Source organism: Ambystoma mexicanum, chromosome 7p, assembly GCF_040938575.1.
Source record: "Ambystoma mexicanum isolate Mex_15411 chromosome 7p, UKY_AmexF1_1, whole genome shotgun sequence".
NCBI lineage: Eukaryota > Metazoa > Chordata > Amphibia > Caudata > Ambystomatidae > Ambystoma > Ambystoma mexicanum.
In genome coordinates this window covers 441,590,768-441,617,031 of record NC_090939.1, presented here as the reverse complement: position 1 = coordinate 441,617,031, position 26,264 = coordinate 441,590,768, and positions in this window count along the sequence as shown.

The window sequence follows — 26,264 nt, the reverse complement described above, 5'->3', positions numbered from 1 at the left end:
TATGTGTCTCGTGTAGTAACATGGTGAGGGGTGCGGTTTGCTGTTTAATGGGACCAGAAAACAAGGGTTATCCATCTACAGCCTGCATCTGTTTGGGGTGCCTTATTTTATAGAGGTAGATTCAGGGAAGCTGCCAGGGAAATATCAATATAATTCCCTGTGGCACCAGAGTCAATCACTACCTGGACCTTATGTTGGAAATTATCTGTGAAAAGGGCCTGCAGATACAATGGCCTGGTAGACTCAGGTATCGAGGGGGTCACAAAAGAATTCGAAGACAGGCTCGTCCGTGCCCCCTGCCCAAGGGACGAGCCTTCTGAAAACCCGCTCCCTCTGATTTGATTTTGGGTCTTCTGGGACATTCTTTGACATAGTGTCCTATAGTTCCACAGTAAAAACAAGCATTAGCCTGTCTACGGCGTTCCCGTTCCAAGGGCGTTATAGGGCTGCGGATACCCCCTATTTGCATGGGTTCGCTAGAGGATACATTGGTTGATGGACCTGGAGAAAACAGAGGAGTAGTTTTTCTGGTTTCTGTTTTCCGTTCAGTATGCCGGGTGTCAACCTGTAACGCTAAATCCACTAACTCAAGATACTGGATAGGCAAAGTGGGGACTACAGCGAGAGCGTCTTTCATTAAGTCACTGAGCCCCCTGTAGAACACTACTGACTTTTTATCTTCTGGCCAAAAAGTTTCCACAGCTAACTGATTAAATCATGTAATGTACTCAATGAATGGTGCTTTCCCTTGTGTCAATTCTAGTAGCTCTAGATCACGGGTTTGTGCTATATGGCGTGTATCGAATACCCTGGTCATTTCTGCCACTAGTTGGTTGAAATCGTACAAAACAGGGCTGTCCCCCTCCAGTAACGGGTTTGCCCAGGTAGCTGCTATACCGCTTAAATGGGACCGAGTAAACGCGGCCTTGGTAGTGGAGTCAGGGAACGCTTGTAGGCGGCATAGGAAATGCAATTTGCATTGATTTAGGAAGGTATGGAATTTGCGGGGATCCCCTGAAATTTCTCTGGTGCGGCCAAAGGGAACGGAGTGGAAACATAAACAGGAGGTGCAGCTGCCTGAGCTGGTGGGGGGGTAGATTGTGTGGTTTGTGTGGGAGCAACACCGAATTCTTCATCTGGGGAAGAGCATGTCTTTCACTCTGAATGGCATGCAGACGCTGATGGATGGCCGTAGTGGCAGCTGCCATATCTGCCCTAAGGACAGTGATTGCTTGTACCAGAGCTGCCGCCGTTTCCCCCGCGGAGGTAACCATATCCAGTGGGTAGGGCTTCTCAGTCTCTCACTATCTGAGTCCACGTAGATATGTGTACCTCTGTCCCAAGTACCAGTCAGAGAGCTTTAATGTACTCGCTGACCAATCTTTGGGGCCACAGATGGGAGAAACAGGTAGCACCGGGTCCTGGATGGCTGCAATGGAAAAGCAGGGTTAAGTATATAATACAGTAATGGCTATAATGCTATATCATATACCAAATAATCTCTTACCCGGGGACTGGTCGGTGTCAGCTGTTGACCTAGTTGTTTCTTCTCTGGTTGTTCAAGGAGAACGGAGTTGCTACATGCCAAAGTCCACCTGAGTAGTCAGAAGTGTCAGATGCCAAAGCCAAGGGATAGACAGAGTGCGGTCCAAATACAGTTCAAGGGTCAAATGCCAAAGCCAAAGGATAAACCAAATGCAGTCCAATTTCAGTTCCAGGGTCAATGCAATCCAAAACACAGTCCAAGAAAATAACCAGGCGACAAATCCAGAAGGGGGCAGATCCAATGGTCAGACTGAGCGTGACCACATGACCGCCTCTCTGTGAATGCGTGAGGCTTGGCGTGGTCAAGTGATCACTTTCCCTTGGTTGTTCTTGCAGGAAGGCAGGATGAGGGGTGGAACGTCTGCTGAAACAAGCACCATGGCAACCCCCCAAACACCCGACTTCTCCAGCGCCAGGGGTGCTGCCGCGCACGACCACCGGCACCAAGGCGAGCACACGCGCTTCCAAAAGAAGAGTGCGGCCCACGTTGCTGCCGGGACCAGTCCCCAGGGTTTGGATCGCTAGCGTATCTTGTCTCTGGTGAGTTGTGCAAGCTTGAGTGTGCGCTTTCGTGCATGACAGTTATAGAGCCCTCCACAAGTCCATGGTCTAGTCCAGTTGTTCTAGTACTAAAGGCAGGATCCAAAGAGTTGAGATTCTGGGTGGAATGTAGAGCTCTAAATGCAGTCACTAAGACGAATGCCCATACTTTGCCAAAGACAGATGAACTTGTGGATAGACTGAACACTGCAATGTCATCCACGTATGCCATGCAGAAGTCCTAAATCCCATTCAGCAAAGTACCTCAGTACATTTGATCTCACTTCAGGCTATGGCAAATAGCTCTGACAGACCATGCCAAGGAGAAAACTGCATTCTCAACCCGAGCAGGCCTCTACCAGTTTAAGGTTATGCCTTTTGGACTAAAGAATGCACCTGCTACATTCCAAAGGATGATCAATCAAGTTCTGAATGGGATTTAGGACTTCTGCATGGCATACTTGGATGAGATTGCAGTGTTCAGCCCTACATGGAAAGAACATATTGATCAATTAGGATATGTTTTACAGGCTCTTGAGCAGGCCCATCTGACTGTAAAGGCAAGCAAATGTCAAACTGGTAAAAGCAAAGTGATCTAACTTGGTCATGAGGTAGGAGGAGGTGAAATAAGGCCATTGCCTCGCAAAGCACAAGCTGTACAAAACTGGGCCACCCCTACTACTCAAACCCAAGTGAGAGATTTCCTAGGTCTCACTGCGTACTACAGGAATTTCATAGAGAACTATGGGACCATAGTTCTCCCTTGAATGTGATCTCCTCTCCAAAATTCCCTAAAAAGGTTAGATGGAATGAGGAGTGCACACAAGCCTTTGAAAACCTGAAGAAAGCCCTTTGTCAAGCTCCAGTCCTAAGAGCACCTGATTATCACCAACCTTTCATTGTGCAGACAGATGCATCCAATACAGGTATAGGTGCAGTCCTTAGTCAACTGGATGAGATAGGTAGGGACCACCCCATTTGCTTCATTAGAAGGAAACTGAAGGAACCAGAAACAAGGTGGGCAACCATAGAGTGTGAATGTTTTGCCATTGTGTGGTCTCTGAAGAAGTTTAGGCCATACTTGAATGGATCTACTTTTGTGATTCAGACAGACCACCAACCCATGAGATGGTTAATGCAAATGAAAGGGGAGAACCAAAAACTTCTCAGATGGTCAATCTGCCTGCAAGTGTTTGATTTCACCATTGAGCACAGAGCAGGATGTCACCACCAAAATTCTGATGGTCTCTCTGGGATGTTTTTAACCGACTAGAGGTAGAGATTCATCCAGGAGTGGATTAAATCCTCCTGTCCCTTAGTCTGTAGGAGGGGGTGTGGGGGGGCGGGTTTTAGGGAGAATTCTCCCTTACCTACTGAGTCCCTCAGCAGCTTTGCTGAATTTCTGGGGTTTCTTGTTTTCACCTGGTAAGAGTGTGAGCCTTTTTACCCACTCTTACATGTGTTTTGCTGTGTGTGTTTAACATGTTCTTGTGTTCATAGACTGTGGAGCCTTACCTACTCCATAGGCATCATCTTTTTACAGTGTGTTACAGAGCACCTTCAGTGCACAGTGACATAGGGTTGTCTTTTTGACTTCCCAACTCCGACTCCATTTTCTGGGACTGACTACTGTCTCCCAGAACATATAAAGTTGCCATTGACTTGAACTACCCTATTTTTCCTACCGCGGTTATCTTAAACAGCCTTGGTATTGTTTTAGGCTATCTTGGCAGCCACAAATTTAAACCCTCTAGACCATATACATTTTTATACGGTTCCGGCTGGGTTTAGTCACCATTTCTTTTTGTAAAAGTCTTTCTTGTGTTTTACTCTGCACACCAAACCAGGTTCCGTTCCTTTGTTCACCGTCCTTTTGCGGGCTTCTGCACAAAAGCCTGCCTTAGGTGGCTGTATGTCGGGGGGGCAGGATGTGAGGGAGGGGTTTAGGACTCCCTGCACAGGGTCTCCTTGGAGACCCATGTCGAACTCTGATCTGAATGGCTGTGGTGACTGTCCCGGCGGGACAGCCACCCTGCTGTGTGATTGACAGCCAGGCTGTGTGAATGGGGGAAAACTGCATAAAAAGCAGGTCTCTGGGGCTGGAAAGGCAGAGTTGCCACTGGAACGAGAGAACCAAAGAGGAGCTGACAGAAGAGGACCCCTACCACGACTGAACCTCCCGGTGAAGCCCTGCTGCAGGTCCGAATCTTCATACTCCAACGACAGGGAAGATCTGCAAGGAATCTTCACCCTTGAGCTGGTGGGAACAACCAGTTTACCAAACTGCTCGGCAGGCCTCGCTCCTCTGGTCGAATTTGCTGTACATAGCTACAGTGAACCGGATAGCCAGGAAGAACGGACTCTGCTTGTGTTTTAAGGAACGCACCTTTTATTTGTTTCTTTGCTCTCCTGCTGGTTTCTTCCATGGGCAGTGCAGGACCCTCCAGTCTTCCTACTTCGTGTCAGCCCAACAGTCGCTTCAGGAACTGTGAGCTTGCAGGACCTGCCAGGAACGTCCGCCTCAGCTACAACCTTCTTATCCATTTAAGGTACTGTTCAAATCCAGTTGTTTGTTTCGTCCAGCCCCGGTGAAAGTGTGTGAAACCTTTCGCCAATCCGAGGGCTTGGCCTTCTCCATTCTCTAAGCTAAGTTGGTTCTGCCGACCAACTTCGTCCTGATCACTTGGCAAAGACTTAACCGCGAACTACCCTGAACTGTGTGATCTTGAGCAAAGACTTTGGTCCATTGACTTTGGGCCAGGGACCTTTAATTTGATTTCCTCATTGTAGTTCATTTTTCAAGATTGCCCTGCTTACTTACTTCTTGGTGCTGCTCACCTCTTGTCTAACTTTGTCTTTCCCTCCCTTTTAAATTGCTGGAGTGCTATTTTGCTCGCACTTCATTTTGAGCCTAACTTGTCCAGAATCTATTGGGTGTGGTGTAGTGTATTAAGAGTGTGATTTCTCAACTGCTTTAGTTTAGTGAAATGTTTTACAACTGACGTGTAAATAAATGTATATTCTTTTACTCAGAAACCTTGAGTCAGTGTTTGTTTGAATCGTTGTAATTGCTGTCCTTTGTGTAACTATTGATACTGCTCACTTGCTCTTGAGTTACGTCTGGCTTCTCAGCCATCGCTTCCACTTTACTGTGTTGTACAGGCTTGTACCAAAGGTGAATTTGTACTGTCACTTGTAGTCCTAATTGTGTGCGGTGTTCCCAAAGGGTACTGCATATAATTCTGCCTAACAAGCACTGAGAATCACATGTACATTTGGAGATGTAAGAGAAGCCAAAGTAATATTTTAATTTACTAGCCTAGGTGAAGGCCAACACACTGAGATCCCCCACACGCACATGCATTAACTAGATGTAGGTGAAGGCCAAAGCACTGAGAAACCCACAAACAATGTTTAGGCATAGGAGAAAGCTAAAGCACCGAGAACCATATGTGCAAATTCTAGGCAGAAGAGAAGGCCAAAGCAGTGAGCACCCCATGTACATTTTCTAGATAGAGGAGAAAGTGAAAGTCTGAGAGTTGCACATGTACTTACTAGGCAAAGCAGCCTTTAGAACCCCATGCGCATTTTGTAGGCATAGAGGAAGGTCACAGCAATGACAACACCATATACATGTTGGAGGCTGAGGAAAAGGCCAAAGCAGTGAGAACTGCATGTGTAATTATTTGATGGATTATAAGGCAAACAATGAGAACCCCTACAGGCATTTTTTAGGTATAGGAGACCAAAGCACTGAGAAGTCCACATGAATGTATTGTTCTTCTCGCTTTTTATTTATATGTTAATTTTGCATTAAATTATTGAATCTTCTAAGTCAAATGTTAATTTAAGTTATTTGAAAAAAGCTTTTCTGTTTATCAATCCATTGAATAATTAGTTGAAGGGTCCACACTTGGTGAGCATGCAGTACCTAGTGAGATTCTCTGGGTATTTAACTACATGCATTATTTTTGTGGTATGCTTTTTTTTACAAGGCATCAACGTTAAACCAAACATGATAAATGATGTCAGGTGGCTAGACCTTCCTAAATTGGTGCTGCCAGTGTACGTATACTTTCTTGCTATAGAATGGCATTTCTAAGCTGGGTATCAAGTGTAAAGCAAACATGATAAATACTATTACATTTAAGACAGGTGTAAATTGTTGTAGCTAATGTGGCCATGTTTTTCTACTGTGGGATGACATGTATTACTGAACATCAAGGGAAAAGCAAACATGATAAGTGCTATTACATGGCTAGACAGCCTATATTTGTACAGCCAGTCTGGTGATTCTGGCCTTCATTGGTGCATTCAGTGTGAATATATTTTATTACTTTGGCATGGTATTTTGTTTAACTGGCCATCAATTGTAAAGCAGAAATAAGTAGTATTATGTGGCTAGACTTGTCTACATTGGTGCTACTATACTGTTTATATTTTCTCACGGTGGGATTACATTGTTTAGGTGTCAAGGGTAAAGCAAACATGATGAGTGTTCCTATGCCACCATGCAAGACTATATTGGTGCATCCAGTTTTATTTGATTTGATTTGGGCATTTATACCGCGCACATGACAGACTTAACTGTATAAAGGCGCAAATGATCCAGCAAAAGTATATCCCTGGTGGTTAACACTTCTAGATGCCAATCTGTGTTGATGGTCGTATATGTTTTATTTAAAGAGATGAGTTTTAAGGGATTCATTAAACTGAAAAAACATTTCCGATATTCTAATTTCCCTATGGAGACTATTCCACAATCTGGGGCTATATATAGAAAATCTTCTATTCCCCTTAGAGACGAAGGAGGGATTGTCAGAAGCTATTGATCTCCTGAGCAGAGAGTCCTCATGCGTTGGTATCGGCTGATTTTGTCCTCTAGGCAAGAAGGGGCGTGGCCATTCAGGCTTTTATATATCAAGCAAGCAAACTTGAAGTCAATTCTTTCCCCCACGTCCAGACAATGAAGGGAATACCAAAAATCTGATATGGGGGAAAAGTTCCCCACTCGCTAAACCAGTCTAACAGCCACATTTTGTGCTCTCTGCAGTCTCTGACATTGTTTGACTGGGATACCGGCAAGAAGATTGTTGCAATAATCCAACCGTGAGTTCACTAATGCTGCAACTACCACTGCATGATCGTCAGCAGAGACAAAAGGCAAAACATGTTTTAAAAGCGGGAGAGAATAGAAAACCGCTTGTACCTTTGCCCACCAGACCTTAACTACCAAGTTTGTCCTGCCAGATGCAGCTAAGATTCTTAATCGTGGATGTGAATATTCAGATTGGCCTCTCCACTCCAAGAAGGTGTTTGGGCCAAAACAGTGCTACCTCTGTCTTACTTGGGTTCAGTTGGAGCCAATTTACGACGATCCAGTTGCTGGCTTCATCTAAACCCTGAGTAATCTTAGAAAATGTTTCCTCAACATTGCCTATTCTAATGAATACCTGGGTGTCATTGGCATAAGAATGAAAATGTACCTCATAGCTCCTCAGGATACCCATTAGTGGGCATAGGTAAAGATTAACTAACAAGGGCCATAATGAGGACCCTTTGGGTACTCCACATCCCTGGGGCGGTACATCGGGAAAAAAAACCTCCAGATTTCACATGCTGCTGCCGGTTTGAGAAGAAAAATGTAAAACAATGTACTGCCTGTTCAGTGACATTTCCAATCTCTCTAAGCCAGTTGAGTAAGATGTGATGATGCACTGTATCAAAGGCAGCCGACAAGTTCAATATTACCAACAGGGACAGATCTCTTTCATCCGTGACCATTAAAAGCTCATCCCAGACAGCCCCCAATGCCGCTTTGGTTCTAAATTTTGGCCGAAAACCCAATTGGATTCCCTCTCCATATATTCCTGCAATTGGATTCTTACCACCTTCTCAAGAATTTTTCCTGGCCATGGCAGGCCAGCCACTGGATGCTGATTTTGAAAGTTCACTGGATCTAAGTTCGATTTTTTTTAACAGCGGCGTAACGATCAAGGTCTTCAAAACAAAGGGTACAAAGAGGCCCTGCTCTAGGGATTTATTAACATATGGTGTCATAAATTGTGAAATCCCTAATGCTGAGCATCTTGCAGTACATGCCAGCATAGGAAAAATGTGATTGTTGGTGGGTTTAAGTCCATCTATTAAGGACAGAATAAAGATCTCTGATACTGGACTGAAGGTAAAAGGAGCACCATAGGGGGAATTCCCTGGAGGCTCTTTAAGAAAACAGTCATGTGCAGTAACTTGATTTGTGCTGAGAATTTGAAAAAATTTTTTCCTGGACAGGTTTTACTTTCTCCTGTAAAAAAATAGTAAATGCATTGGCTTGCTCTAACAAAGCTTCAGCAGGAAGGGAAACACAGCTTGGATGACAGAATTTTAAGATGACTGAGAACAGTTCTCTATGTTAGGCTTGTTATCCTATGATGACAACACCTTTTACTGGAAAAACCAACAATAGTATGGTCTTTTTTGGTAATGATGGCATACATGGATGCAGCCTGCATGGCCATGCCCGCGCCCAGTCAGCATATTTCTTTTTTGATTCTGGAATAGAATGTGGGCAACAGCATCAAGAAAATACAGTGGACAATGTTTCTGAGCATGTATTGGATTGTTGTATGCATTACACTACGAAACTGCTTTCAAACTGTCTGGTTTCCTGCCCAATAATTCACAGAAGGTTTGCTGTAAAATACACGTTTTTAACACAATACTGTAAACGTATTCTGTGGGGAGAGACCCCCAAGCCAACCTTGAAAGTTTCAGGCTCCTTAGATACACCCGTTCCCTGTCACATATTCGTGGGAAATATTCAAACCCCTCCAGTTAAATAATTCACCACCTACTACTGCCCATGAAAGCAGTCACTTCATAGTAATACCGTACCCCGAAAAAGAGAATATTCCTATCAAAGCATTCAAAAATACTAGGGCTTTGATGCGGCTCAATGGTACTGACACTGGATGGCGCGATCTAGCACAACCAAGAATTCAGGAGGCATTTGTCACCACACCAGACTTGCCAGATTCTTAGCAGGTATGGCAGGACCTCACACACTCCTTCATTTTTCCACCTATTTGGGGCTAGTAAAAATGGGTACACAGCCTGTAAACTGTCTTGGTCACTCCAAAGTGACTTCCAAAATAATGTGTGAGCCAAGTCCAGTAGGAACCTCCTGCGAACACCAACTCCAATGTCAGGGTACTCATCCACCTTCTCCAGAGTGGTAGCCACATCCTCATCCACATGCTCTGTCCCCCTCCTCTCACTTCATCCTCACTTCTCAACTACTAATTCCCCCTCTTCAAACACCATCTCAACTTCCTCAGTCACTGCCTTCCCTTCTTCAACTCCCATGTTTCCCTCTTGAAACATTGTCTCCTCCACCTCACATCTCTTCTCAACCTCCTCCTCATGCTCTGTCTCCTGCTGTTGGTTCACTCCCCCAGCATCTGACACAGAGGCTGGGTAGTCCAGCTATTCATCTAACTAGCAAATGCCTCCAAAACACTCCTAAATTCTTCTAAACTACTACAGGGTGGGTGAAGGCAGCGGGAAAAGCTCAACATCTCCACAGGGGTTCAGTAAGTTCCAGTATCCCTACCACACAGTAGAAAATGAACTGTCATTTCATAGAGATCTTACAATGCTATGTTCTGATAACTGCAGAAATGGCAATAGCCTTTCAATCCCAGTACAGCCCCATCACCCGTCAAATTGTATTGGAGGATGTGTCTAATGTGAGCTCCAGCACAATTCTAAAACCAAAGGCCACCATCCAAACATTGCTCACTGTTTCCATATTCACTAGAACAGTGACATGTAAAATTCAGGGGAATCAATGTCGTTGCCATACATATGTAACTACGTTGTGGCATTCTATTTTGTCTGGCTTTCACCCATACTGCCTGACCTAGTTTGTCTGATTATGACCTAATAATACGGAAACACAGTGATTTCTATATCAGTATGCATGTTCCCCTCCCTCGTATGATGTAGGAAAAAGAGCATCTGCACAGTTTTCATCTGTGCACCCAAATCAGCCATGTGTCAATAGTGTCTCTTAATGTCTTCACATATTGCTGGTTCGTTATTGTTCGAAACATCACATTGGCAATGCATCACATTGGCAATGCATTTCATCATTACCCATCTGGCCATTGCCATTGCCATTGCTAAGACCCCCATTTCCAATTATCCCTGTATCACAATGGAACTCCACTTGTAATACACTTCATGGTAATCATAACCATGGTGCAACCTATTGAGACTATATGCCTCACTCATGCAGGTGGAGAAGCCAGTTCTGACTGACAGTTCTGACTGTGAGGTATGTCTGCAAGACAACACTAACATAAAATTGAATTTAGTGCATGGCCATCAAAATAGTGCAAGAACCAACTGATGACATATCCATCAAAACTCTGTTCCATGCGTGTGCACGTCTTCTTCTCAAGTATGTGTGCGACCCTCCCTGAGCATTGGTTCATTTGATGTTTATGAACCTCCAGTGGTTGTCCTGATCAGATCCTATCTACTTCGTTTCCTGTGTGACAGCCACTGCTTGTAGTCATCATCCAGTTCAGTTAGTTCATAATAATCACTGCTTGGGGCTCCATGCAGCTTTGGTAGTGAGGTGCTGTCCACATCCATTTCATTCACACAATAGGGTGGATAGAACTCAAACAGACGCTTACAGTGGTGTGCGCCTGTGTCAGGTCCTCGCCTGCTGGTCGACACCCAGCTTTGACTGACATCTGAATACCTTGCAGTGAATGTAGAAAAAAAGTGAAACTCATTATACAAAATATATGTCCCAGCGCAGGAAATCTATCAGCAATTTGGCTGTTCAGAATTATTTTTCATGTCAGTCATGTCCCACAATCTGTGTCTTTTAGTGCCATGAAACCTATGTCCTTGTAGTTAGTGTGTTGTGTTGTGTAATGCTACTCAACATCATATCGATGACATCTCCAACATACTTACCATTACTGCCAGATCTAGTCCTTACATAGAGACATCTGTCCCTTGTGTGCATTTCCCAGTGTTCACATTTTCGATGTAGTGGACACCAGCCAGGATTTGGAGTATGGTTCTCCAAAATGATCTTGAGCTTTGACTGCTGCAACATGGCACACTTAATTCTTCTTTTTGTGAGCTCTGCCTTCAAATTGCCAGATTGGTGTCAAGCATCACAAACTGCGAGCATTGAGGCCGTTCACGACCCTGTCATTAAAATCCCAGCTAAGACCAGTCCAGGTGTTGTGCCGGGACGTGTGTACTGGGTTCCGTTGACCGATGAGCTCTTTCAATCATGAACTGGTGCATCAGATTGGCAGCAGGCAGAATGTTTCATAGAAACTGTTCAATAAACAGTTCCAGCTCCAGGATCCCAGTCTTAACCTTCTCTGTGGTCACAAATAACCAAGAAAAATGTGTTGTTATTGTAAGTGGTATCTGTATTCCTGATACACAGTGCAGGTACAGCTGTTTTGAAATCAGCAGTAATGAAGCAACCTGACCTCCCCATTCCTGCATGTGTCCTCCCTGGTGCGTATCTTTTCTTTTGCTTCTAATGATCCAACAGTTTCATCCAATATAATTTAAGCAATGGGCTGGGGCATTACTGGGTCAGGTAATGCCCTGGGGCCAGGTTACTGTCCCCAATTAGAGCAATGGCCTTAACGTGAGCACTGAGGCATTACAGACCGAGTAATGCCCCCACCCAGAGGTGTGTATTGCTATGGCATGTTTCCCAGGGTGCTAATATTTTTTTTTAAGTTGAGAAATAGCACAGTTGCTGTTTCTCAATTTAAATAAACGACAAAAGGAGATGACCACCATGGTGAAAGGAGAAAGGAACTACACTCTTCTCCGCTTCCATGGTGCCCCTTGCTGTGGTGGGGAAGCGCCTGAACCTTTACTGGTCTAGCACGCAAGGGACGAGGCAGCTGCATGTAAGTGGGGCAGGAGTGGAGGGGTGTGAGCAGGGGAAAACGAATTTGGGAGAGGAGGAGGCGGGAGGCCACGCAGGCTGACTTACGTGTTGCCCAGCAGGGGAAATGGCAGTCTCCTGCAGCTCAGGGGACTTGGAACGTAGACATTACCATGAGGTAAGAGCTCCATTCCGAGCTGCGTGATTAGCTTGGAGCCCCCTGCCCCCCAGAGTGCTGATTGGATGTAATCTGTTTTGACACGAATCACACCGAACTCCCTAGAGAGCTCTTCATTCAAAGTATGAACGGACACCCCCATTTGCACTAGGGGCTATCTGTGAACTAGTTATCAACCTGTCTAACAACATTTATGTTACCATCTTTGCCTAGCCACATCTCATTGATTCCCAGACTGCCCATTGCTTTTGCTTTACCATAACCTTTTCGTTGCATTGTGGTCTAATTTGATGCTTATGCACTTTGGTTGAGCCCCTGTGCATCATGTTACTCCCCCAAAATCTGCCTTTTTTTACCTCTAACAAGTGGAGTCCAGAACAAATGTGTAAACACAGTCTACAGATCAGGGCACGTTCTGCAACCAACAAGGAGGTAGACTCTTTACAGTACAAAGAACTCGGTTACAAAACCCTCACTACAGTAATCTGCAATGAAGTAAAACTTTCATCCCTCAGGAAAATATTAACAAATCAAATGTTCTGGTCCTCCATCTCGCTAGCGTATCCTACACATAGCAACCAGAAGGGATCCACTCACAAAGCGTTGCTATACAAGTTCCGTGGCAGGGCAAGATCACATTATTAAAGAAAACGCATGTGTGGCGTTTTCTGTATATGCTTTATGTTCTTTTTAGAAGCAACTGCTTCCCAGCATTAGAACAACTCCTGCAGTTCTCCGCCATCTCCTCAATTCTACGCATGTTCCATTCCCTTCATCCAAAATATGATTCCACCAGTAGTGAATTTTCCGATGTCCTAGCTCCTCGCAGAGCCTTAATGTTACTGTAACAAAGTTCTTGTTATGAAATGATCTCGAGTGTGTTCTCAGAACCAAATAAAGCCTCTGTCCTACCTAGAGTACTTTACTTGACAGAAATCAAAAACAATCCTTGAATGATCCATTTAGCCACTACAATTGCCTTAGTAAAGGAAACGGAAGAAAATGTCAGCCGGCCCACACAATCTCTGAAGTATTACTCTTTACACCACTTAGGGCCGCATTACATTTCACATTCCTCTTATATTGATTTGTTTACTACATTAGCTCATATTTACTAAAAACCTATTATGTACGTCAGGGCTTGATGCATTTTGTGCCATTGTGAGTTTTAACAGAACATCTCTGACTTTTCGAGCGGATTTTTTGCAGTTTCTGCTGAATAATTATTGTTGGAGATTGTATGTTTATGTTGTGGTTTCTTATCACTTGCTCCGTTCTTTAGGTGCCCACCATTTTGTTTTCCCGTGCCCATACATCAGGAATTTGTTGCAGAATAAGGACGGAATTAATCCTCTTACTGAAAAGGGGTAGGTTTGGTCAGGTTTTCATATGTAGATCAGCTTATTGCATAAATCAGGATATAAAAGAGGATAGTGATCTACTCCATACTCTGGATATTCAGGGCTCAATTTTCAAATGGGTCTTAAGTACTGAAAAGGTTGTTAAAAGCGTTAACAACCTTTTCGGTACTTAAGATCTATTCTGGATGTGGCGCATTCTTCCGAAGTCGGTATGAATGCGCCACTTTCAGAATATATGTGGCCGTTTCTAGGATGGGTGGGAAACCTAGCAACCGCCACATTCGTAACCTGCCACTAAAGACAGGTATTATTGTGGCACACCACCACTTTTAAATGTGTGCTAAAGTGACGCACATATACAATACCATTTTGGTGTGGGTATTGTGGAGGAGTGCCACAAGAAGCCTTGTTGCAGTGCAGGGTGCATAGCAACACTTTCATAAACACCAAAGAAAGCAGCATCGACTTGTATTGTGCAATGTTGAAGCTGCTTACTTTGGTGTATATGAAAGTGTTCATATACACCGTGTTCTCAAAAGCAGTTTTGTAAAATAACTAATATGTTGTTATTTTGCTAAAATGCTACTGAGATTGCAGGATTGCGCCCGTTGTGCCAAGAAACAGGCGCAATGCTGACAGTGCATTGTTGTGCACTACGAGGACGCCCAGGCCCATTTGAGAATAGTTGTGGAGCGTGGGAGTCCTGATTTGGTGCAGTGAATCGTGCTCTTTAGCACTTAAGACAGTTTCTTTCCACTATCTGGGCCATCATTGTCTTAGAAGGCACACCTCTGTTCATGCAAGATGTGTCTTTACTTAAGATAAGCACCCTTTATGATATGATATGGCATTTATAACGCGCATATACACAAGTGTTTCAAGGCGCGACAAGGCAAGGGAGGGGAAACAGAGGGAAGACAGAGGCAACAATCTTACTAGGCCAGGTTGAGATTGCGCAAGTGCAGGGGAAGGGCGAGGGGGAAAAGTGTAGGGGGAAAGGGAGAGGGGGCAGTGCAGTACATGGGATATACGGTAAAATAAATAAGACATTAAATAAATAAAACAATAATTAAAAGTGAGGCTAGCTGGTGGCAAGTGCAAGGGTAAGAGCAGACATCAGGTGTCAAGTGCTGGTAGGGGGATGTAGGGATACAGAACCAGCCCCCAAGTGCAAGGTGTGGAACTGGCACGGGGGTTGCGGTGGGGAGGGACCTGGGCCCGAGATTAGAGGGTAGCCAGGTAACCAGCACAGTTCAGTTTCAACCAGGAGATCAGCAGGGGAAAGGAGGAGAGAAAGAAAAAGCAAAGAGGAAGGTCTTGAGGTGCTTCCGGAATCAGAGATGGTTCTCCTCAAGCTTCAGAGAGGCAGGGGGGCTGTTCCAGAGGGAGGCCCCAGCCAAAGAAGGAGTTCTGCCACAAACTCATTGCTTGGATAAGAGACTGACCCTGAGGGAGTTGGAAACGGATGAGCAAAGAGCTTGAGAAGGAAGATATTTAGGAAGAGAGAGTTGAAGGTATTGAGGCCCCAGATCCCAGAAGGCCTTGTGGACAATGCAGACGGTTTTGAACGTAATCCTCGCCGCCATTGGGAGCCAGTACAGAGATTTCAGTCCTGGAGAGATACGATCCCTGGGCTTGAGGCCAAGGACAAGTCTCGCAGTCCTGTTTTGGATGAGTTGCAGAGGGCGGAGCGTAGAGGCAGGCATATTTAGTAAGAGGCTGTTGCAGTAGTCCTGCCTAGAGAGAACCAGAACTCTGGAGACAGTGATCTTGTGGGGGAAGGAGAGGAAAGGAAGAATAACTCTGAGGAGGCGCAGCTGGTATTGTGACTTCTTAGAGACATCAGAGATGTGAGGAGAGAAGGAGAGTGTGGAGCCGAAGATGGCCCCAAGGTTTTTAGCCTCACAGGTGGGAGCAGGATGAGGGCCAAGAGAGGCCGGCCAGAGAGTGACAGGAAAGGAGGGAGCAGGTGTTCCGATGAGGAGAATATCGGTCTTACTGGCATTAAGGCAGAGATCATTGGCGGCAATGATCATTGGCTGATCATTGGCAGAGTTATTATTCCTGTGCTAGGGGCAACACGTCCTTTTTAGTTACTTCTGAAACCATTGCGTTATTTCAAATGAGACAAAGAATTCAGTTTAGGCTGACTCGACTAGATCACGTGCACATGTATTAGTCTGTACTAAATGACAAATCTCCTTCTGATCCTTGTAATCAGACATGCACAGAACATTGTAATTAGTGGTCAGACAATTTGAATATTGCTATATGGGAATCATTTTATCTCACTGCTGAACAAACTGGCTGTTGAAAGATAAAAGGTGAACTTTTAATATTTAACGCTGCACTGTTTTTTTGCATATATGTGCAAATGTTAATATTTATTCTATTCTAATTTTCTCTCGAATGTAATGTGTATCTGTGGTTTTACTTTCTTCTTCAAACTTGCATTCAATATTGCAGAACATAGGAATTCTGTTGGCTTTGAAGTCAACCTTCACATTTTCCAGGGGCTGGGTTTGACAGAATCTGTGTCTTTGTTCATGATCATCTACAAGATGATGGCTTATAAAGTGTTTGGTAGAAATATAGTGGTTACACCACCCTAGCAGAATTAGTGTTATCGCTAGGATGAATTACTGCCGTAGCATGACCTGGTGGGCGCGCACCCACATGGCAGAAATGGTAATACCGTCCTGCAGTATTACCGCCAACATTGCGCATCAGGCATAAAGCCTAAACACATCGGTATTACTGTCACCGCCGGCACACCTGGCAGTATTACTGTCAGAGGAAATAACATTGCTGTCGGAATGGGAAGTCCAGCGGTGGCCATCTTTAAAAACTCAATCCACTCTGAATATCTTATTTCCTGTTCCCATCCGGACACCATACTTGGAGAAGCAATACGTCTCAAGAGAAGGGCAAGGCATACATCTCAGAACTCAGGCTGCGGAAGCCCAAGTTTACGCAGTCTGAGCTCACAGCAGTGGCTAATGCAGTTGTGGAGCATGCTGAGGAGCTGCTTGGGAGCAGGCAGAGGAAGACCTCTGCACAGAAGAAGGTGGTCAGATCTAGGGGTGGCCCCTTGAATTTTTTGGAATTCCTGCAGGACTTTGACTCTCGACAATCAATAGATTTATCGAGCCGTTTAATACAAAACAATTCTTTCGACGAGGAAACCTGGCTGATGAAGCGTGAACTAAGAAAGTCATTAGGCATTTAACAGATGATTCTGTGGATTTAGGGGAATATGGGTGTAAATTCCATAGCTTAAAGAGTAAGTATAGAACTTGGTCCCGCACACATTGATACCTTTGTTACCAAAAAGATGGGGAGTCGAGGTTGGAAGCACTGAGGAATACAAATTCACTGAACTTCGGGCTGGTCATTAATCAACAGAAAACGAGTCAAGCTAACTTAGCTTGCACGGTAATGTGGTAACAGAGAATGTTTGGTGTGAGTATTTTAATTCCCAGTATGGTAAATCCCAGATGGATCATAGTAACTGGGAGTTGAACACCACTTGGAAGTTGAAGTTTACACAAGAAATTATTGCAGTCCTCATCCGTCGCTCTTCATCATCAAAGGCGACAGGTCCTAATGGTCTAACTAATCAAAAATTGAAGAGAGACGTGGATTTATGGACCAAAATTCTGTTAAGGCTATTTAGGGGAATCCTGCAAAATAGGTGTTTTCCAGTCTCCTGGAGGATGTGAATAGTCGTTCCCATTTAAAAGAGTGTTGATTGAACGGATAGAGCAAACTATGGTCTGAACGCCCTCTTGGATGTGGAGAGTAAAATCTTTACAGGAGTCATACTAAAGGAACTGGAAACCTGCACCAAGGATAATACCATTCTATTGAAACATCAAATAGGATTCAGAAGAGGCCTATCCACATCGCTGAATGGTTTGATTATGAACTTAGTGTTTGAAATTTCATGGATGAAGGGTAGTCAGATCTTATATGCTTTGTAGTTAGACCTCTCTAAAGCCTTTGATATGGTCAATAGAGAACGTCTGGGCAAAGTTGTCACCATGGGGGATCCCAAAGTCTTGATTGGCAATTATAGTTTCCCTTCATGCGGATAATAACCTACAGTTTAGATAAAATACGCAGGGGCATCTGGCCCCTGGGATTCCAGTAAAGAGGGGAGTGAAACAGGACTGTATCATTGCTCCCCTTCTTTGTAATCTATATTTGATAGACTTAGAGTACTTGGCGCCACATGCCCTCGGAAGCTCCAGGATTGGGGATCGGCCAATGATGTGGTTAGTGTATGCCGACAATATAGTCCTTATGGACTATACTGCAGTCAGCCTTCAGCGCCTTTTGAAAGCTTTTGGGGACTACTCCAGAATATATTACCTGCAAATTAATCCAAGGAAATCTATAATTGTGCCATTCTGAAGACCGGGAAAACTTGTTTTGCACTTTAAATGCTCATTAGAAGAGCATGTGATTCCAGTGGAGAATGAAGTGACCTATTTGGGGTTTAGACTGCACTCATTCCTGACATTGGCAAAGCTGGAGCTGGATCGGAGTGGGAAATTGTTTCAACTCTCATGCTAGGTGTCCAAACTAATGAGCACATATTGTAAATGTTTGTTTACCCCATTAATAAGATTTTATACTGCAAAGTTGCTTCTGGCTCAACTTTATGGCATCGATATAAGACCGTTATCTGAGAAAGCAAATTGGACTAGGATTGAGGGGCCAATTTGGAAGAGGGTGCTGAGGCTCCCTCAGAGCTTGCCAATGGCTAGCCTGAGCTCTGAGCTAGGCATACACTCTATGCAGATACAAGTGGAGTGGTGGCTGGTCTTGCTTTACAGGTTGATAATGGTAGAGGTTGATAATGGTCCTGCAATAAAATTCCTTGTATGATGATTTAGGGTGCTTGATGGGCAGGGAGACAAGTCTATATCCCTTAAATTTTAAGAATTTGTTAACTAGAGTTGTATGTGAGTGTGTACATACGGTGGAAGACCTTATTTTCTAATCAAATGGGCGTGAAGAAGGCATTGGGAAGAATGGATTGGACTTGCACAATTGCTAATATGCGTAAGTTAACTGTAGCAAAATATCTCTCTATATATAACAAGCCAAGAGGATTTTTGGCTAGGTATTTAAGACATTTCCCAAATTCTAGGTGTAGACAGGAATTCTTAAGATTCCACCTACTTGATTAATACGGGAGAGATTCTGCGTGGTCGTAATAAAAACATACAAGCTGCCCCCACCTATTCTCTGCGTGAGGAAGACGGTAAACAATCTCTCAAGAACATAATCATTGAGTGTAAAAGCTCATGCCAGATGAGAGTAAGGTTTTTGAGGTGTTTTGTGGAGCGAGAAGATTGTTTATCCTCAAAGATGTTTTGGGAGAGGCTGATCGCAGGGCATGAATCCAACTCACTATCTGTGTCATAAGGGTGTTGGAAGCATTGTGCTTCATAAAAACCTGAAACATAAATTCCCATTTACTCAACTAATGGGTTAGATTTTACTGATATGAAATGTGATTTATGCTTTATTTTATATCGTTTTAACTTATTGATTGAAAATGCATGAAGAAGTTGCAATGACATGAATTGCAATAGTAAAGTTATGCCATTCTGTGTTGTTTATGCTGCTGATTTGTGAAAAGTCAATAATTCTGTGATACACAATAAAAAAGGAAGGTGGCCATATGGACAGACATCATGCCTAAGGTTAGTAACAAGAGGGACAGCCCTGGATCGGACAGGACATTGCGGGCTGGAAATTTAGTATATATAAACAGAGAGTGGTCCTGTCCTTAAAAATTAATGTCTGCAACAATTTCTTGCAGTGCTTATTTAAACCTTCCTGAACAACCAGATCAACAGTTAACTCATACGTGTCGCTGGGGGAAGAACCATCCAACTACTGAGATTGGTCTACATACGCCTTTTAATTATTTTGGCTCGATATGTAGCTTTCATAAAAAATTTTCTTAGAAATATTAAAACAACCTTGACTTTTTTTTGTAGAACAAACATAAAGTTTTAGTGCTAAAAAATGCAAACATCAATCAGTGAGTATACAGTCAACAACAAAAATAGAACATGCACGAAACATATCAGTTTGATGTGCCTATGCATCTAACCAAAACATAGATGGATCAGGCAAAAATATTGATTCCTATTAATCACATCCTTGAAATGTGTCCTGTTTTATGCAACATCACATTTCTAACTACATTATTAAATACAAAAGTGAATCAATAAATCATTGTGAGTGGACCCTATATCTAGTGCATATTGATGCACCTACACGTTCCTAGTGTCATAAGTGATTATGTCTCTTTCCGGGCACTTGGGCCAACACTAAGATGTTGGATCTGTAAGCTGTCCAGTTTATGTGTACCAGGAATCTGGTATATATGTCCACTGGTATGAACCGCTAAGACTTGTGAGGTTAAGTCTAGCGTTTGTGGAATGACCAAGAGAGACTGGTTGAAGTCTATAAAAAAATAGAGAAAATTTGGTGTGGTCCTTGAACGTGGTACTGGAAACTCTGCCACGTGGATCACTGATGTTTCAGTTTCAATAAATCACAACCTTCTTCTGGGGCCAAGTGTATGCAGGTCTCCCTAAAAACAAAAAGGACATATGTATGCTCAGTGTCAAGTGCGTTGGTGGAGCATGGCTGAATAAGTAAAAGGAAGGTTAAAAACCTCTTAAAGGATTAGGTAAAAACAAGTGATGGGCTCGTGGCCCTGTGTCCCTAAAACTGACCTTCACGTAGCGCAGTAAAGAGATACCGCTCTGAATAACTTATTTTTTTCTCTGTGGGCAGCTGGTTCAACAATCTGAGTCTTGGCTGAAGATGATAGTGACGTGTTCACTAAGGAGCAGGGTGAAGAAGCAGGAAGGGGTGAAGAGGTGGCTGAGAGTAACCCCCAGGCAGTCGATATGTGGGGGAAGGGCAGGTTGAGGAGTAGGATTGGCCAGATGGCATCAGTAAGAAAAAAGGGAAGTGTGAAGAAGGGTATAGGAAGTGTGGTAAAGATGCAGATGCCCCTAATACATAGGGCGGCTGGGAGAGAACATTGTGTGCCCAGGCCCCAGATGGACAAAAATAATTAAGGTCCTCCCACAGTTCACAGCATGGGCGAGAAAGTGGATATACAAATTTGAAAAGCAATCAGCAGGGGTGCCCCTAACAATAGGGGATCTTATGAGCTTGATGGTTGCTATAATTAGGGACCAGGCTGGGGATGTGTGGTTTAAAGCTGGATACACAGGAATAACCCTGGGGGACGATGAACATGATGGAGCACCATTTAACACAATTACGACACAAGTGGGGGACGCGTTACAGATGGCTTTCCCAGATATCCCCGATTTAAAGTCCCTAATGCAGTGCACAATGGGTGGTGATGAGGATCCAGCTAAATTTATACTTAAATTACAAGAGATGTGGAGAGCCGAAACGGAAGGACTGTAGGATCGTTCAATATAGTGCATCATTGCAAAATGATTAAGGAACGGTAGAGGGAATCAGATCAAAGGTGTCAGGCAAAAGAATCCAAATTGGTAGAAAAGAAATTGGCAAAGGTTGTCGTTCAAGTGCCTGTGTCGATGCCTGTACAGGTGGAGAGGACACAGAGTACCCAAGAAGTTGTGAGTGCCACCATTGCTGCGCTCTGGGCTGAAGGTGGACCCAGACATGGGGCGGGGGACAACAGTATCCGGGCCCACAATGGCAACAAGGAGGACCTCAGCGAGGAAGACATGGATTTTGAGGAGCAAGAGGGGGAGGTTTTGGACCTAATGTGGGTATGTTTGGACGATCCCAATGTTGGAATTGTTTAAGGTGGGGACATTTCACAAGAGAATGTAGGAACAGGTCTGCAATGGGATATAATTCTGGGTCGCAGCAGCAGGGCCACGGGCTCCAAGAGCCTCAAGGACCTGGGTATCCTCAACACAGTCAAGGATATCAGAACCAAGGGTATACACATGGGCAACACCAGACATATAATCAGCAGCCTCAAGCAGCTGACATGCAAGTATGGCATCTACCACAGCAACAGCAGGGTGGTACCACCGCAGTGTGCAGGGTACCAAGTAGGGCTACCACTCCCTTTGGAGGAGTAGCAGTGATGGGGGGCAACCCCTTCTCGTTCCCTGGAATTAACACATATCCTGATTAGGACAGCCCACAGAGAGCACTCGCGTGTCTGGTCTTTTCAACGACCATCTACCCTGAAGAGGAACCTTTGGTGGGGGCATAGATAGGAAACAAAGAGCTAATATTCATGGTGGACTCAGGTGTAACTAAATCATGTATCATGGAGGGAAATGTTCCCTTATCAGGAAAATATCTTGACATGCAGGAATTCTCTGGGGCTATTTCCAAGGTTCCATACACTAAGGAGCTGGATGTAAAGGTGGGAGGGAAGGTAGTGCGGGCACCCTTACCAAATTCCGAAAGTTCTCCTGTTAATTTGCTGGGCCTGCTCAGCAAATTAAACATGACAATATAATTTACAGATCATGGAATAGTTTGTCCATGCCTGGGATGTGCGCTATAAGAGCGATGTTGATAATACACACAATCATGAGGGAAGCGGTTATCCGTGGGAGTCCCATTGTAAAGGGATTTGAATCAGGCACACACCAAAGTCTCACCCAGCATGTAGTGAGAAAATGAAACCCTTATTTGTTTTGTCTATAAATTCAGTATTCTAAATGATATACCACTCATATCACACCCTTCTCAAAATAGCCCCCCCACCCCCGGTCACACTGAACCAGGAATTAGTCTAGTTTGCAACAGTAAATATTTATTTATTTATTTAGAACTCACAATATATTTTTAATAGGTAACAACATCACCAATGGGTGACAAGAACAATGAATAATATATTTAATACACTGGGAATCAGGTAATGAACACAAAAAGAATGCAGCAAAGAAAATAATACTTCTGGGTTGGTTTGGAAAAAGATAGCACTGTGGTTAGAGGTTCCCCCTGCAACACCCCTCAACCCAACAATAGGCAATTTAAATAGATGTGAGGAGAGAGCAGGTACTCAGGAATAATACAGACCAAACAGAACATCACTTCCACCTTCCCGCCTTAAACAAAAGAGAAAAACTGATTTGGCTTTGAAACTGGCTGCGCAAAAACACTAAATGTGTCCAAAATGCTTAAATTATTATACATTTCTACGGGAGCCACTTTGAACAGATGCAAACAATCACAAGCAATCATTTAATCAAAAGAAAACAATTGGAATCTCCAAGGCAAAGTGGGAAATAATTTAAAGGCAATTCACACGTGTAAAACTTTCGCAAAATGTAAATTCGTTGCAAACTTTTACTTTGCGATTTTTGATAAAAACGGGTCAAATATATTGTAGTTTTTAGTTGTGGAGATAGCTACGGATGTTAAGTATCAGTGGGAGTTGAACATTTGTTTCTATCTTTAGAACTGAGGGAGTTATAGAGGTTTTAGTGAGAGGTGTTTTTTGGAAATAAAGACACGCGTTTGGACAAAAACCTCAGTTCTAAATCAGAAATGATGGGTTATGCTTTTACTCAGGACTAGAGCATGCAGACTAGACAACCAGTTTGGATCGAAGCAAGCTCTGAGACTGATTCATGACTTCAGTAACAGATCCCAGCACCTTCCCCAGTGGAACCAGTCCAAACACTCGATGTGGGATTTTTGGATGAGAGTTACACAAATAGAAATGACTATGAAAATTACGCTTTAGCAAATAGACAGAATAATATAGCACTAAATATTTTGACACTATTACTGGTTATGAAAGTGAGGATAGTTCAGAGATTAGGGTGGGACAAGATAAGGCAAGGTATACAATAGTTCTCTTGCGTCATATTAATACTCACAATCCACTGGGATTCAAGATTTTTGGCCCGTCAAGATTCTGGTCAATGGATCGGGTCTATCAAGGAAGGACAGTACATCAGGCGTGGGACAGGATCAGCTAGGCCGGTTGCCAGAACTGCACGGGATCTGCCCTTCTTTTTCTGGATATTTCAGATCAGTGGGATAGCAAGTTCCTCAGTCAAGCATTATGGTAGCAAGCCAGATAGTTTCAGGATGCTTCCCCACAGCACAGCGCTCCACTGGGTTGTAAGGATTAGTTGAGGATTAACGGAGGATTGAGGCCTAGTTGAAAATGGTTCAGCTACTGCTTGGCCTGGTGATTGGCACCTGGATCTGGAAGGATGTTAAAGCTGGATGTTTAATGCTGGATCAGAGTGCTTCGCTGGAATCAGAAGAGAGTGTGTCCCTATGTGATGTCAGCTGTCTCTAGTTATCCTTTCCAATGACATCACAAAAATGGGTGTATGGGCCGGCTTAACTAAACTCGCCCCTGTGAACTGGAATTGGATCAGAGCCTCATCTCCACCTTGCATCCGAGTGATTGGATCAAAGACAGATGATGTCAAGTTTATGGTTTGGTTTTTATAATACTTAGAAACCTCCCCTAGCCACTAGTATCAAAGTCAAATTATTTCCTAAATACATATTTATACATTTGTAACCTCTACGAAAATCACATACGAGGATTACATATTTTATGGAGTATCTGTTCATGAACATCCCACAGCAGTGAGACCTTGTTTCGCCTTTCTGCAGCATTTTGTCCATTTCACCATGAAAACATTTTCCAAACTTTCTTTGAATGTCCACAAATATGTGTGTTTACCATAGGAATGTGTGTGCAAAGTTTAACACTTCTAGCATAAATACAGTTCCCATAAAACCACATATACTTCCATTCCTGTTCAGAATATGCTACACAGTTCCACCACATTTTGAAATATAGGGACAAAAATTAAATCAATAAATCTGCCCTTTTTATATTTTTCACCACTTCTGATAGCGAGTTCTAAGTCTCTAAAAATTGTTCATTACATATTATTAGCAGCAAATGGTCAGACTTTTGTCTGTCACTGGAGGCAAGGATCAGCCTCCACCTTTGGGATTTCCTTCTGAAAGCCTAGTTTACAACCTTTTCACATGTCTATTTCCTGGCCTGGAGTATCTGCCAATGTTCAGTCCCTGGCTGCAGACAAAAGTCTGGCCTACCCCACAATTATGTGTCAGTGAGCATCTGCTGAGATCAAGGCCCTCCCCTTGGGTGGAAATCTGTTTTTCAACCTGTTGCAGACCCAGCCAGGCTAAGTTAATTCTTAATGTCTTGACCTAAAATCCAGCATAAAACAAACTTGTGGCATCAGATGACATAGACAAATTACATTCTCAGATTTAAACCTGTGGGATCAAAACAACTGAGATCCGTGTTACTTTCAGCAACAGTCCTTTTATATTTGCTAATCTGGCAGATATTTATTTTTAGACAACTTTGAAGTTTAATCAGGGGAGCCCATTTGACAGGGGCTGCCACTCACAGGTAGCCCAGTGTGGCTGCACACAGATTTTTGATAGGAATTGCCATTCAAATGCAATCCAGTTTTGCTGAGAAAATGTTTTGCTCTTAACATTTCAGGACCTTGTAAATTCACAGTGCTTCGTTAGATTAAATGAATTTTAGTGCCAAGCAAGATTTTGAGTGTTGCCAAGTATTATTTACAGGCATTTTGAAGTTTCAGCAACAAAGTAAATGTCATTTACAGGCAGATTTTGGAGTTTCACCTGCAAAGCGCTGCTGTTCTCTCTGCACTCTATGTTTCCTTGTCATGGAGCCCACTGGCACTTTTTCTGCATCATGTGCTCTGTTCCACCACACATGCACCATGGGTGGCAGGTTGTGCAGCCATCTTTTTGTGTGTTGAACATGCGTTTTTGGAGTTTTTGGCGCGCACAAGGGTTTTGCCGCCATTTTACTGTTTCTCGCATCATAGATAGCAGAGTGAGGCCGCATAGTATAGCAGAGTGGGTCAATACATCCCACACTGTGGACCCTGATATGTTCATTTACAGTATTACTGTGCTCATGAAGGCCGTACCTCAGATTTCTGAACAGTGTTGGAGAGTGCCCACATATTTCATCTTTAGTCCAGCAGTTTCACCTGAGGTGGTGGCAGGAATTATATTATCGCTGGATTTGCAGGGATTGTTGGTTTCCGACAAGAGGGTTGTTGTGATAGGGATTGACAAGGATGTATGTGAGTGCCACACAGTGCTGTGTATAGATCCAACAGTACAGCTAAAGGAAGTGATGGATGATGAGCTGTTGGAGGACAGTGATAAAGATGGAAAATTATTATTAGAGATGTGCATCCCCTGTGACATAATGGTACAATATCGAAGGGTGCAGTGCCCTTTGATGGCAGTACCAACCTCACCTCTATTTCTTGATTAGGACTTACAACTCTTACCTTCACAGTTATGGAATACAAATCCACATGATGTAGTACTACTGAAAGATGTGATCCCTGTGCGTATAACAGTGAAGCCAGGCTTGGTGTTGCCCAGTGTAAGACAATATCCATTATATAGGGAGAAGGAGGAGGGTATTATAAAGACAATACACACCCTGCTGGACCAGGGGATCATTGTGCCATTGACGTCTCTGTGTAACACAGCTATATACCCTGTCAAGAAATCAAGAGGGAGCAAGTCCCAAAGAGTTACAGTTCTGTGAATGCACATTTCATCTAGCAGTACAGATAAACACACCATACTACTTATTCAGGTGTGCTCTCTAGCTCAGGTAAAGAAA